This window comes from Lepus europaeus, chromosome 20 (genome assembly GCF_033115175.1).
Source record: "Lepus europaeus isolate LE1 chromosome 20, mLepTim1.pri, whole genome shotgun sequence".
In the NCBI taxonomy this organism is placed as follows: domain Eukaryota; kingdom Metazoa; phylum Chordata; class Mammalia; order Lagomorpha; family Leporidae; genus Lepus; species Lepus europaeus.
Window position 1 is genome coordinate 24,898,625 of NC_084846.1, and position 13,771 is coordinate 24,912,395.

The following is a 13,771-nucleotide window of genomic DNA, read 5'->3' on the forward strand; positions in this document are numbered from 1 at the left end:
TGGAGTGCCTACTTCAAGTCCTGGTTCCTCCACGGTCCAGCCAGCTTCCCACTAATGCACACTGTGGGAGGCAGTAAGCAATGGCTCAAGTACGTGGGTGCCTGCAACACAGGTGGGAGACCTGAACTGGGTTCCAGGCTCCTGGCTTCAAGTTGGCCCAACCCAGGCTGTTGCAGGCATTCACGGAGTAAAACAGGGTGGATGGAAGATCTCACTCTGTCTTTCTGCCTTACAAATAAAATGAAAATAAATAAGTAAAATGTAAAACAAATATATATAAGCTAAAGTTATTAAATAAGTTCATGTTCATTGAGCAGCCAACTGTCAGACTAAACAAACTGCTAAGTCTTACAGGTATTAACTTACTGACAATCGGATACATTTTATCATTAGTCAACGTTTATCAACTAGGGAAACTGAGGCTGTGAGTAATTAGGTAACCTTCTCCTGGTCAAACACCAAGGGGGTGACAGATGGATTGAACCCAGAAAATTTGACTCTCCAGCCCACACTCAGTGAAACCATTTTCCTCTAAGATGGAACTGGAAGAAAAGTCACTTGTTTTTGCCTCCTCTTAACACCTCAAAAATACAAAGAAACGGGGGTCTTCTTGGGCTAACATTTTGGCACAAAGTTGAATTTCATTTCTGCCACACCCATACTCTGAAAAAATTCTTGCACATAACCTGTTTACAACTTGGAAGGGTTGGTAATGTATACAGCTGTCCCAGCAAGTCCTTCTTCCACACCACTCACCCCTCTTCCTGGCCTGTGACCCACGCACTCCCAAATGTAGGAGGGATTAGACACTGGTATCTGCACAGATTGTTTCTCTCTGTTGAATCACCCTGCTCTCTTTCTTTTCAGAGTGTTAGTCATAATTCTTTTGTTCTACTTACAACCCACTCGATAGCATATGGTTCTTCTCTTCGGCTGAGATCAAACAGATCCTGATAGCTGTATCATGCAAAAACCAGGACAGACGTACAAATGTTGTGACTGAATGAACACACACACACACACACACACATAGAGAATATCTACACTGGGTGAAATATTGGCTAAAGCAAGGCCATCAGAAGTGGCTCAAGTTTGCTTAACTATACAGAGGTTCTTGGGGATAATGATTTCCCAGACATTGTGAAATAGCTACTGCCTTGAATAACAAAACTGTTTTCAAATTGGGATATTTAGGGATCAGCACTGTGGCACAGCAGGTTAAGCCATGGCCCGCAGTGCTGGCATCCAATATAGGTGTAGGTTCAAGAACCAATTGCTCCACTTCCGATCCAGCTCCCTGCTAATGCTCCCGGGAAAGCAGGGGAAGATGGCCCAAGACCTTGGACCTCTACATTCATGTGGGAGACTGGGAATAAGCTCCTGGCTCATGGTTTTGGATCAGTCCAGCTCCTGCCATTGCAGCCATTTAGGCAGTGAACCAGCAGATGGAAAAGCTTTCTTTCTCTCTCTCTTTCTCTCTCTCTCTCTCTCTGCCTTTCATATAAAACTAAATAAATTTTTTTAAAAAAGATTTATTTATTTATTTGAAAGTCAGGGTTACACAGAGAGAGAAGTAGAGGCAGAGAGAGAGAGAGAGAGAGGTCTTCCATCTGCTGGTTCACTTCCCAGTTGGCCGCAATGGCCAGAGCTGCACAGATCCAAAGCCAGGAGCTTCCTCCAAGTCTCCCACATGGATGCAGGGGCCCAAGGACTTGGACCATCTTCCACTGCTTTCCCAGGCCATAGCAGAGGGCTGGATCAGAAGTGGAGCAGCCAGGTCTCAAATGGACACCCATATGGGATGTCGACACTGCAGGCAGCAGCTTTACCCACTACGCCATAGTGCCAGCCCCTAAATAAATGGTTTTTTTTTTTTAAATGAGATAGTTAGTCATGGACCATACAGTTCTGTAGATCTCTACATATTGGCAGAAGTCCTTATGACAAAAATCAAAGCATCTGGCGTGACCATCAGGAAATGATCTCAACTCCTGCACAGACAGAACCAGCCAGAAAAGTGCAAACACCACAAAAATTCCATCATACGCTTTTGAAATAGAAAAGACAACCCCTCCCCCCACCCGCCTGCGGGTTTTCTCTTATGCTATCTACTGTATTTCAAATTACTCCTTCAGTGAAAACTGCAGCTTCACTGACAATACAGCCTGGCAGACAGGGCTAACCTTTTCTTCTTTCTCCACGGTAATTGTTGACCCAGGTAGGCTGGAGAGCCAGATACGAGCCACTTTCTTTGATTTACCCAAGTAAATGATTCTAAAATGTGTACATTTTACAGACATATATAAACGAAGGTCCCAACAGCTTCCTTCTTGCTCTAGCTCTGGAGGCCCTTGATGGACATCAGAGAGACACAATGAGGAGCGTGGTTCTAAGAGAGGGTCTGTGGCCGGCAATAGAGTCTCAAAGGAGATCATCAACCAAAGTTAAATGCTGAGAAGCACTGTTCTAAACAAAAGAAAGCTGCATTCAGAATCCTTCAACATAGGGGCATGCTGGAGTGCCAATTGAGTCCTGGCGGCTCCACTGCCAATCCATTTCCCTGTTAATGGACCTGGGAAGTAACATATGGCTGTTCCCAAGTACCTGAGTTCCTACCACCCACAAGGGAAACCCAGATGGAGTTCCTGGCTCCTGGCCCCACTCTGGCTAATGCAGGCATTTGGGAATGAAGCACTGGACGGAAACACTCTTCTATCACTCTGCCTTCAAATAAATCAATAAATACATCATCTTTTTTTTTTTTTTTTTTTTTTTTTTTTTTGGACAGGCAGAGTTAGACAGTGAGAGAGAGAGTGAAAGGTCTTCCTTCCGTTGGTTCACCCCCAAAATGGCCGCTAGGGCCGGAGCTACGCCAATCCGAAGCCAGGAGCCAGGTACTTCTTCCCTGTCTCCCGTGCAGGTGCAGGGCCCAAGCACTTGGGCCATCCTCCACTGCCTTCCCAGGCCACAGCAGAGAGCTGGCCTGGAAGAGGAGCAACCAGGACAGAATCCGGCGCCCTGATTGGGACTAGAACCCTGGGTGCCAGCACCACAGGCAGAGGATTAGCCTAGTGAGCTGCGGCACCAGCCAATAAATACATCTTTTTAGAAAAATCAGTCACATATAGAATTCATGAATAAGAATTTTAAACTTGAGCATGGATTGAACAATTAATGAAGTCCAAACAAGAGCTGACTTATTTTCCTCCTACATTAGTTTTAAAAAGACATAGGCTCGGGGCCGGCACTGTGGTGCAGTGGGTTAAAGCCCAGGCCTGCAGTGGCGGCATCCCACATGGGTGCTGGTTCAAGTCCTAGCTGCTCCACTTCTGATCCAGCTCCCTGTTAATGTGCATGGAAAGCAGTGAGAACAGACCAAGTGCTCAGGCCCCTGCACCCATGTGGGAGATCCAGAAGAAGCTCCTGGTTCCTGGTTTCAGACAAGCTCAGCTCCAGCCATTGTGGCTATCTGGGGAGTGAACCAGCAGATGGAAGACCTCTTTCTCTCTCTGTCTCTGTCTCTACCTCTCTCTGAAACTCTTTCAAATAAATAAAATAAATCTTAAAAAAAAAAAAAAAGACATAGGCTCTTGCCTCTACTTTTTCATCTCTTTCCAGTGTGTTCTGGATTCCCTATGTGTAATTAGATGAAGAGCTATTATTTTCCTAAAAGTCTATTTAGCACCACCAGTAAGCTCTTCTAGGTTTGCTATACACAACAGAATATTTAAATTTGCTTACTAATCAAGTAACTTCATTTGGGGAACAAACTAACATCTGTCCCTAGTAATAGTCTTTGACAAAATTAGAAAGGACTTAATTCTGGGTAAATACAAGTATACTCACACACAAAAGTTTATTTTAACACTGAGCATTTTAAAGTTATAAGACTATAATCCCTAAGCACTGTTAAATTTTTAATAGTTAATCTCAGAGTCATAAGGATAGCACGATTGTTATTTTTTCAAATTATCTTTTTTCTTAAAGAAAACCTATGAAATATTTTACTTTTATAAAGAAGTTCTCAAATTATGACTGTGATTCATGATCATGCTCATGGCTTATTTTTAACAAGCCAAAAAAAGGACTGAAAACAGAGTAGGCATTCAGTATTTGTTGATTCGATTGTTATTTTTGAACAAATGCAAATATATCATTTGAATCATCACTGTGGAAGGAAACTCCATCTCTACAGGCCGAGGCTGTCTGAAAGAAATCGTGTAGATCAGTAATTCATCACCTTCCTCCCATCCCTCCCCCAAATAGTGCAAAGTTTTGAACATTCTTTAGCAGTGTATATAAGCATTTTTTTCAAGTGCTCATGAATATGTCATCCTTTATACTTGGTGAATAACACTTTCAAGTGTATAGAATGATGTAAGAAATTAAAAGACTTAGATTTAATTAAGAATCAAGTAGACCTGATTTTACTCTTGGTCATCATATCTCTAATGGCTATAAAAATCAGAATTTTAAAATCAGTCTTTGCAAGGTGGGCATTGAGATGTAGGTTAAGACACTGCTTGGGACAACCATATTAAAGTACCAGTTTGAGTCCTGGCTCCTCTGCTTCTGATCCAGCTCCCTGCTAGTACACCCTGGGAGGCAACAGAAGATGGCCCAAGTGCTTGGGTCCCTGCCACCTACAGGGGAGACCAGATGGAGTTCCTGTCTCCTCGGCTTCAGCCTGGCCCAGCCCTGGCTGCTGCAGCCATTTGGAGAGTAAGCCAGTAGAAGCAAGATCTCTATTTGTCTCTGTCTCAGTCTCTCTGCCTCTGTCTCTCTTTCTCATTGTGACTCTGCCTTTCAAATAATAATTTTTATTTTTATATTACAGATATATATGTGTGTGCGCTTAATGTAGGACTAACAAAGGGAAGCTGACTTTCAGGGAACCATGTGGTACAGAGGCTTGATGAGAGTTTCTCTAGGTGCTAGTTCTGTGATACAGTGGGTTAAGCCAATGCCTGCAATGCCAGCATCCCCTATGGACGCCAGTTCAAGTCTTGGCTGCTCCACTTCAGATCCAGCTCCTTGCTAATGGCTTGGGAAAGCAGTCAAAGATGGCCCAAGTGCTTGAGCCCCTGCACCTACTTGGAGGACCCTGATGAAGCTCCTGGCTCCTGGCTTCAGTCTGTCCCAGTCCCACCACTGAGGCCATTTAGGAAGTGAACCAGTAGATGGAAGCGCCCTCTCCTTCTTTGTAACTCTGCTTTTCAAATAAATAAAATATGTCTTTAAAAAAAAAGAAAGAAGTGAGGGCTGCTGAGATTTAAGGCCAGTCCTTTCAATCATTGTTGGAGAGTCATTTGCTCATCTCTCTCTAGAGCCTTCAAAATGTTCTTAACCTTCATGAACCCCTCCCTCTTCTACTATCCTAAGGAAATAATCAGCCACTATGACAAAAAGTCATACATAAAGATGTTCAATGCAGAATTATGTATAATACTGAAAATGCAGGAAAAGAGATTTTAAGCACCCACTATTAGAATAGTAAATTTTGGGGGCTGGCGCTGTGGCTCAGTGGGTTAAATTTCAACCTGCAGTGTTGGCATCCCAAAGAGCGCCAGTTCAAGTCTCAGTTACTCCACTTCCAATCCATCTGCCTGCTAATGCCTGGAAAAGCAGTGGAAGATGGCCCAAGTGCTTCGGTCCCTGCGTCCACATGGGAAACCCGGAAGAAGCTCCTGGCTCCTGGCTTTGGCCTGGCCCAGTCCCGGTTGTTGTGGCCATCTGGGAAGTGAATCAGTGGATGAAAGATACCTGTGTGTGTGTGTCTCCTTCTCTCTCTCTCTCTCTCTCTGTAACTTTTAAGTTAATAAATAAATCTTTTTAAAAACAGTAAATTTTTGATACAGGCATCCCATCCAGTATTAGCTATTTAATATTATGCTTGTGGAGAAGTTTTACTATAAGAGAAAGTCATTTTACTACAAGAGAAAGTTATTTCCATATTCATGGAAATAAGTGGATTACAATTTGCCATGTACAAGTAAGAAAATAATCGCATAGAAGAAGAGATTGTAAGTAAAGACACAATTATGGCCGGCGCCGTGGCTCACTGGGCTAATCCTCCACCTGCGGTGCCGGCACACTGGGTTCTAGTCCCGGTTGGGGCACCTGATTCTGTCCTAGTTGCTCCTCTTCCAGTCCAGCTCTCTGCTGTGGCCTTGGAGGGCAGTGGAGGATGGCCCAGGTCCTTGGGCCCTGCACCCGCATGGGAGACCAGGAGGAAGCACCTGGCTCCTGGCTTCGGATTGGCGCAGCGCACCGGCCCTAGCGGCAATTTGGGGGGGTGAACCAATGGAAGGAAGACCTTTCTCTCTGTCTGTCTCCCTCTCACTGTCTAACTCTGCCTGTCAAAAAAAAAAAAAAAAAAAAGACACAATTATGCAGTCTGAGCTGGGGTTAAGGTAATTTGTTTCCTCTGTGTTTTCACAGTCCCTGGTATTTGGGGGATTAGGATGGATGTAGTAACATGAGTAGATAGATAGCATGTGAATGCCTCCCTTAGAATTCACAGAAGTAACTGCATTTTTAAAATAGCAATCAAATGAATATCTAGTTGGTTTCCTTAGAATTCACAGAAGTAACAACATTTTTCAAAATGGCAATCAAATGATTTTCTAATTGGTTCTATAAAACAAAGTAAAATGGGGGGGGGTTTAAGTTGGGCTATTTGTGGGTGCCCACACAGAAATGTCTTTCCATGGGTACAGCCATCTGGTCAGCCCCCACAGGAAGTTCCCAGAGTTCCCCACCTGCCAGTGACTCCTGAATTCTCACCCACAGCTCCTGGTCAAAGGTGACTCTCCTGTAAGTCAGGGTCCTTGACGGGTCCACAGTTTATGGGTAAAACGTTGCCTGCCTTGTTCTTAATGATTTATCTGATTGACATACCCGGCCTTTTAGCAGGGTTTTTATTTATCCTGAGCCATCTAAGTGCAGACAAGACACATAAACCTAAGTTACCAGGGTCCCCCCCGGCCCCATTAGCCCACACACAACTGTGCTTGTTACTTCTGGAATAGTCACCAACACTAAGTGCCAAAGTGTGGATGAACCACAGGCCAGCAAACCGTTAACACAACTATGACACATGGCTTTTTGAGAAAACATCCTTAATAAATCAGAGGATAGTTCCTCTAGTCCCGAACAGCAAAACTCGTTCCAAAGAAAGAAAACGAAATCTTCCCAAGATTTCAGCTCTGATCATTTGATTACAACGTATGGAGTGCCTAAGAGCAAGTGAAGCTGACGACAAGCACTACCGCCCCAACTTCTGCAAATGCAGGTGTGCACACGTGTGCAGTTCAAGAGACGCATTGGAATCGGAGTGAGCAGGAAGTGCCTTCGGAGCAAAGCTTCTGTGTAGGGGCGGGGGGCTCAACCCACGGCCCCAATGAACAGAAATTAGACTTTTTTTCTTTTAACATAGACGCCTCCTGTTTTTACAGCATTAATATCAGGGAGGATTGTGGAGACATGGAGCAGCAACCATCGGCATAATAGAACTCTGTTTGAAGCCAGGGAGCTGCGCTTTCTTAGTCAGATAGCATGTTCCAAATATACAAGGAGAGCCCCAAACGAAGCCCGATGAGCTGAAGCTGCACAAAAGAGTAATAGGAAAATCAGTTCTTTTCCTAGCTCCACGTAAGGAGGAAATCTGGCTTCTGTGTGCCCTGAATTCCCCTTTGCGAACAGTGCAGAATGCTACTGAACAAGTTCATGAACAGGTGCCAGCTACTTTGTTTTTATATAGACTTCTTGTCTTGCTGTTTTGTTCTCAGAGATACCAAAAACTTTTTATTGTGTTATTATTTTTAATGTGTTTGATAAAGAAAGTAAAAAAACCAAAAAAATGAAAAACTAGGACATCCTTTTAGATTTGGATTTGAAAACCAACAAATCATTTTTAGTATTAATATGGCCCAATTATTGCAGGAGGCATACTGATATACTAAAAATGTAATTATTGTTTATTTAAAGCTCAAATTTAACTGGGTATCCTATATTTTATCTGACAACCCTAGGACAGTGAAAATATATTTCAATAAAGAATATTTTCCTTTTTGACAGAACTCCTTATAATCTTATTTAAATAAGATAAAATACATGCAAATTTATTGCTCCATGGAGTGTAAAAGATACATTTATCTGTGCTAACAAAATAAACAGCAAAAAGAAAACACCTTAACTGTTAAGTTTAAAAGCATTCTAGACTCTGGAAAACTCAGCTCTTTAGCAAAAATGAACCCCAAATTGAGGTTGAAAAACATAAGAGAAATGTATGAAATCACTAAGTTATTCATATTTTATAGTTACTGTACTGAAGAAAACAATGAGTAAATGCCATTTGCAATCATAAAAAATATATGCTATAAATAGAATATTATTGAAATATAATTTTGATAATTTAAAGCAGAATATTGGCCATTCAAAATTTAATATGATGCTGCCATATATGAAATAAAAATGCAAAACTGAACTCCATGATGTTTTCTGAGACTTTAGTTAACTGTGAAAGAAACAAAAATTCTTCATTCTGAAATTGTCTTACCATCACACCCCTAAGGAGCAGCTTTCTCCCTGAATTACTGCATGGGTTAGCACAGGCCAACCAATCATAAAAAGATCAGCATTTTCTAAGCTACATCCAATCACTGACTGATGGGCAATGCAATATGGTTTTGCCTTTATTTCCTTATTTAAATTTTAAAAAAATCTATCCATATTGATTTCTTAGGTTTGACAAATATACCATCATAAAATAGTGTGTTAATAGTGGCAACCACAAGAAGTCTATCTGGGATTCTGTAAATCCAAAATTATTCCAAGTCAAAAATTTCACTTAAAAAAATGAGGAAAAACAAATATGTTGTTGCCTTTTGGAGCATAAAATAATAAAAGCAGCTCCAAACCACTTCCTGGCTATAAGTACAATTTATCTACAACAGAGCTCTGTCATATTCCTTTTGTGATACTAATATTCTCTCTGCCTAACAACAGGTAGAACTTAAGAACAGAAAACTTCACTGAGTCTGATTTTCCTGGATGTATGTACTAAAACAATCAATAAACAAGTGATGTATTTACATTTAATAATTATATGCTACATAAATCATATCGTATATTTTCTACAAGGTTTATGTATCCAAAGAAGATACAATGTTCTCTTGCCAAAATATGTACAAGGTTGTTTAACAGTTGTCTTTTCATTACTGTTACAATGTTCCATTGTGGTATTCACTGAAATATGTAAATACTGAGGACAGACACAGGGAGCATAATACATGGGTTCCTCACCTAAAACTTTACCAAGCGCAGGTTTAAGTCAAATAGTTATTTATTAAGAAATCTTAACTTCCCTGAAAGTAGAAAGGTCACATAGTTAATCACCCATAAGAACCTTATTTTCTTAAAGTTTGGGGGATAAATATGATGTAACATTACAAAAAAAAAAATCTCCTTGAATTCTACTACAGCATCCGTAAATCAACATGAATGTCTTTTAAACACATCTCCACCTGCCCGGAGGTTTCCCCACCCTCACAAAAGCCATTGTTTGTGAAATTGAAAGGGGACAGAACCTGCTTAGAAAAAAAAAAAAATATATATATATATATATGTGTGTGTGTGTGTGTGTATATATATATATATATATCCAGAATAAGGGCTGGGTATGTAAGAGAGAAATGAAGCATTGATCAGTGTGCAAGAAGGAGCACAGAACTTCCTGAAATGATGGGAAACCTAATGACAGGGTGCCCGCATAATTATGGGCATTAAATTGGGTGCAAAATCGGGGAGTCCCAATCCTTTCTTTTCGGTTGAACCAGACAATCGCTTGAACTCTAGGGGGAAAAAGAAAAACATCTACTTTCTTTCTTCTCTTTCAGCACTTAAAATGGAGTGGGTAAAAAAACTCACAGCTAGGAGGATTGCTTCCCCCAAAGATGTAAAGATAACCCAAGGTGAATTATTGAGGGTTTTTCAACATTCACACCGAGTTCAGGGTGAACTGCGCATAATGTAAATCAACTCATTGTTTGGGCCCTTTCAAATTAGTTGCCAAGAGAGGAGTGAAAACTTGATAAGCAGGCTCCAGTTTCTACGTGTTGATTTAGAAATCTGAAAGCTTGTGGGAGCTCAATTCACTTAAAAGAAAAAAATTTCAAGGCAAGAAAAGTAAACAAGGAAAACCCCATGCAAGGAAGCACTGGTGTGAATGGGGTACAAAGGATTTTCTTTAAAAAAAAAAAAAAAAAGTGAAGAGTGCCATTGTGCTTTTAAATTACAAATTTAGGGTTCTTTGGTAGGGGTGAGGAGTATGATTTCCTTTTCAGTATCAAAATGTTGTGACCCGTTTGCAAAATGCAAACTGTTGAAGCTGTCTCTTATTGGGGGGGGGGGGTGTGAAATAGTAATTAAGCCCACCTTTGCTGGTAGGGCGATGGCTATTTAGAGGGAACAGCAGAGGCATTCTTCCTCTGAAGCTTCTCCCATGGAAAGTCCCAATTCCGAAGTGCAAACCAGGTGGATTTAGGACACTAACGACCACATAGGATGCCCGCCCTTCTCCTCAGAAATCGAGCAAAAGAAAAAAATCAAAAACTCACTTTAACTAGTCAAAAGAGGCCACTGGGGGATCCATCAGCCGAGGTGGCTTGGCTGACTTTGGCCAAGGAAAACGCGAAACCCTAGCTTTCATCACTGTGTGTTTCGCCTCGCTGATGTCATCATCAAAGCCGATGGGTTGGGATTTTTATTTCAAAAACAAGATCTCTTAATGCTGACCTAGAAAAAATAAATAAATAAGAAGGAGGAGGAGGGCACCTCTGAAGCCGCGCCCGCAGGTGCGAACCACCGTCGCGGCTCCCTGGCGGGGCTGCGGGCACGGGGGAGATCCTGCTCCCGCCGACTGCGCGCTGAGAATTCCCACTGCGACAACCCCTGCAAAGCTACTGAATAATCATTCACCTTCGGAGGCCATTAGAACTTATCAGCAGAGACAGAGAGAGAGAAATTTAATTTAAACTCACCCCTCTGTGCCAAAGAATGGCGGGGCCATGAGATCAAAGCGCGCGGCCCTGTCCCCCCCAGCGGCCCGCAACACCTAGGCACAATAGGGTGAGCGAAGGCGACATTCCGGCGCGGCCCGGCTTTCCGGAGCCCGGGGAGGGGGGGGGTGGGGAGGGGGCGCAGCGCCAGCCGGCTGCGGGGAGGAGGGCGGCGGCGGCGGCGGCTCCGGGTGGACCTGGTCGACGACTTCCCGCTCGCGGCCAGCGCTGCGCACTGGCCGGGCCACTTCCTCCTTTTGCGCGCTTAGGGGACCCGCGCCGGCCGGGGAGGGAGCCCCGCAGGTGTGACCACAGGCGGGACGTGGCTCAGGTGGCAGCTTGAGCGCTCGCTGAACGTGTTTGCGGGAGCCTCACCGCGGGGTCCCTTACAGACGCACGGACTCGTGGCCGGTGCGTGCACCACCTTCTGCGTTCGAACCTGCACCCGGACCTTCAAGACCACAGGGCTGAAGGCCTAGAGTCGGGGGGCAGGGGCTAGGGTCCTTACCTCAGCCAGGTACCTCCTCCAAGGAAAGACTTTCAAAGGGAACCAGCCGGAGGCTTGGGGCTGTCCTCCGTCTCATTTCCTAGCGCTCCCGGTACACCCGGAAGCCCCAAGGCTTGCGGCGGACCAGGGAGCCCTCCCGGGGTTGCTGGATTTTAAGCGCATCTAACAGGTACGAGGCTGTAACTGTGGACAGCCCGCCGGCTGGCCAAGCTTAAATCCAAAAACGCAAAAAGTTTTTGCAGCCAATAACACTTTGGCTCCTTGGAGGATAGCCGTGTTTGGCACAGGTGCGCAAGCGCCCCCCGTCCGAGGCTGGGGAACTCAGAATGAAGTGACACGAATTAGCTTCCCACTTGGCGGGAGAGGAGGCAGGTGCAGGGGGGATAACACGACAGTTTGGTCAAGGAGAAATTCCCTGGAGATGACAGCGGGCAGGTAGCCGTGGGCAAGGCCTAAGAGAATGACCACGGCCTGCCCGCTCCGCAGCAGGCCCTTGGGGGCCCCGGCAGGACGCGGCGAGCCGGGCCGGGTGCCACGGTGTGGGTCTCGGAGCTGCAGGGCGCCAGGATGGCGACAGGCAGCTGGCTGGTGCCAGGGATCTGGAGCGCAAGGGCAGGGAGGGGAACCGTCACCTCACCCCGGTCGGCCCCAAACGGCTCTTGGCAGCTCCAGGGCGCGCGCGCGGGGGGGAGGCTCCCTCCCCGGGCAATCCCAGCGAGGGTTCGCCCGAGGTCAGAGGCTCAGGCCCGGGTCGGCCGGCGCGGCCCGCGCGGAGCGCGCTGCAGAGCGGGCGCGGGGCGCAGGGTGGCGCTCGCTGCCCGCGCAGCGGGCGGAGGCGGCCGCGGCGTCTTTGTGTGCGCCCGGCTGCGGCGCGCGCGGCGGGCCGGGGTGCAGGGCGCGGGACTGGCGGGCAGACCCCGCACCGCCGGCCCAGCGTCCACTGAGCCCCGTGGGGCTCGCCAGCTCTGAACCCCTCCCGAGGGGCCCCGCGGTCTTCCTGAGCATCGCGGAGGCGGAGAGGAAGGCGGGCGGTAGCTTTGAGGACAGCTGGGACCTTCTCCCGGCCTCCAAGCCGCCTCCGAATCCACTGTTTGGAAAGGAGGGTAACTTTGGGCAGGCTGGGCCTCAGCTGGAGGAGCAGAGGCCGCGTCGCGCGCGCCCTGCCCGGGGACCCCAGAAGTTGCTAAGTGCGGAGCCAAGTTGGGGAGCGACTCGGCTTCACCGCGGCAGCCCCGGCCAACGCACGGAAAAGCGCGGCGCGCGAGCGGCGGCGGGTCGTGGCCAGCCTTCGTCCCCCTGGTTCCAGGTCACCCCACACCCTGCTGGTCGTTCCCCAGGGTTCCCACCGTTGTTAGGCACCGGAGCTAAACGGTTCAGGCTGCTGCTGTGCCGCCGGGAGACTCCGCAGAAAATTAAATTAAATTAAACACGCGCCCAGGGACCAAGGAAAATAGATCCCACTCTCCCAGCTCTCCCCACCCTGCGCTAGCCGAGCCGCCTCCCCGAGCTCACGGAGGGTGCGGCGAATGCGAAGGGCGCGCAGCCGCTGGGGTCTCGGGTCTGGCAAGGAATACAGAGGGCGCAAGCAAGTTTTGAGTCTTTTCTTTAATAATTATAATGGTATATGGAGAGAGTCGTCTTACAATGCCACCCGAAAGGAGCGCAGAGAGAGAGAGAGAGAGGATTGGTAATACCTGTGTTTTTCTTAGGAGTGTAAGGAAAAATAATGATGCCTGTTTAGACAGAAGCAGCAAGATTCAGTAGGAAAATTTAACACCGAAGTTTCTTCAGGACACTTGCCGGGTCCACCCCTCTTTTTGCGACTCTATGCAAAATGCAGCAAGATGTAGACATTCTTTCACTATCATGCCTGTCTCTACTCTCTTAGGCAACCAGAGAACAATCCAACTCCATCCTTAACTGTACCAGCCCAAACCATCACCTGACCTGGGAGCTAATCCTCCACAATAGAATATTTATAAAGAAATTCCTCCACTGGCCTTTGTGATATTGCATGCAGTGACCCCACTAGAAGATCCCCAGGAGATCTGCCCGGCCTCATCCACCTGCCTGGCTTTCACCTTCCATCTCAGCATTTTCCACCCAGGGGAGGGAGGAGTGAATGGCAGCCATACTGAGCTAAGAGGGTGGCAGAGAGAAAAACCCATCTGGTTTCTTTCACCAGTACCGGCTGGTGAGGAGA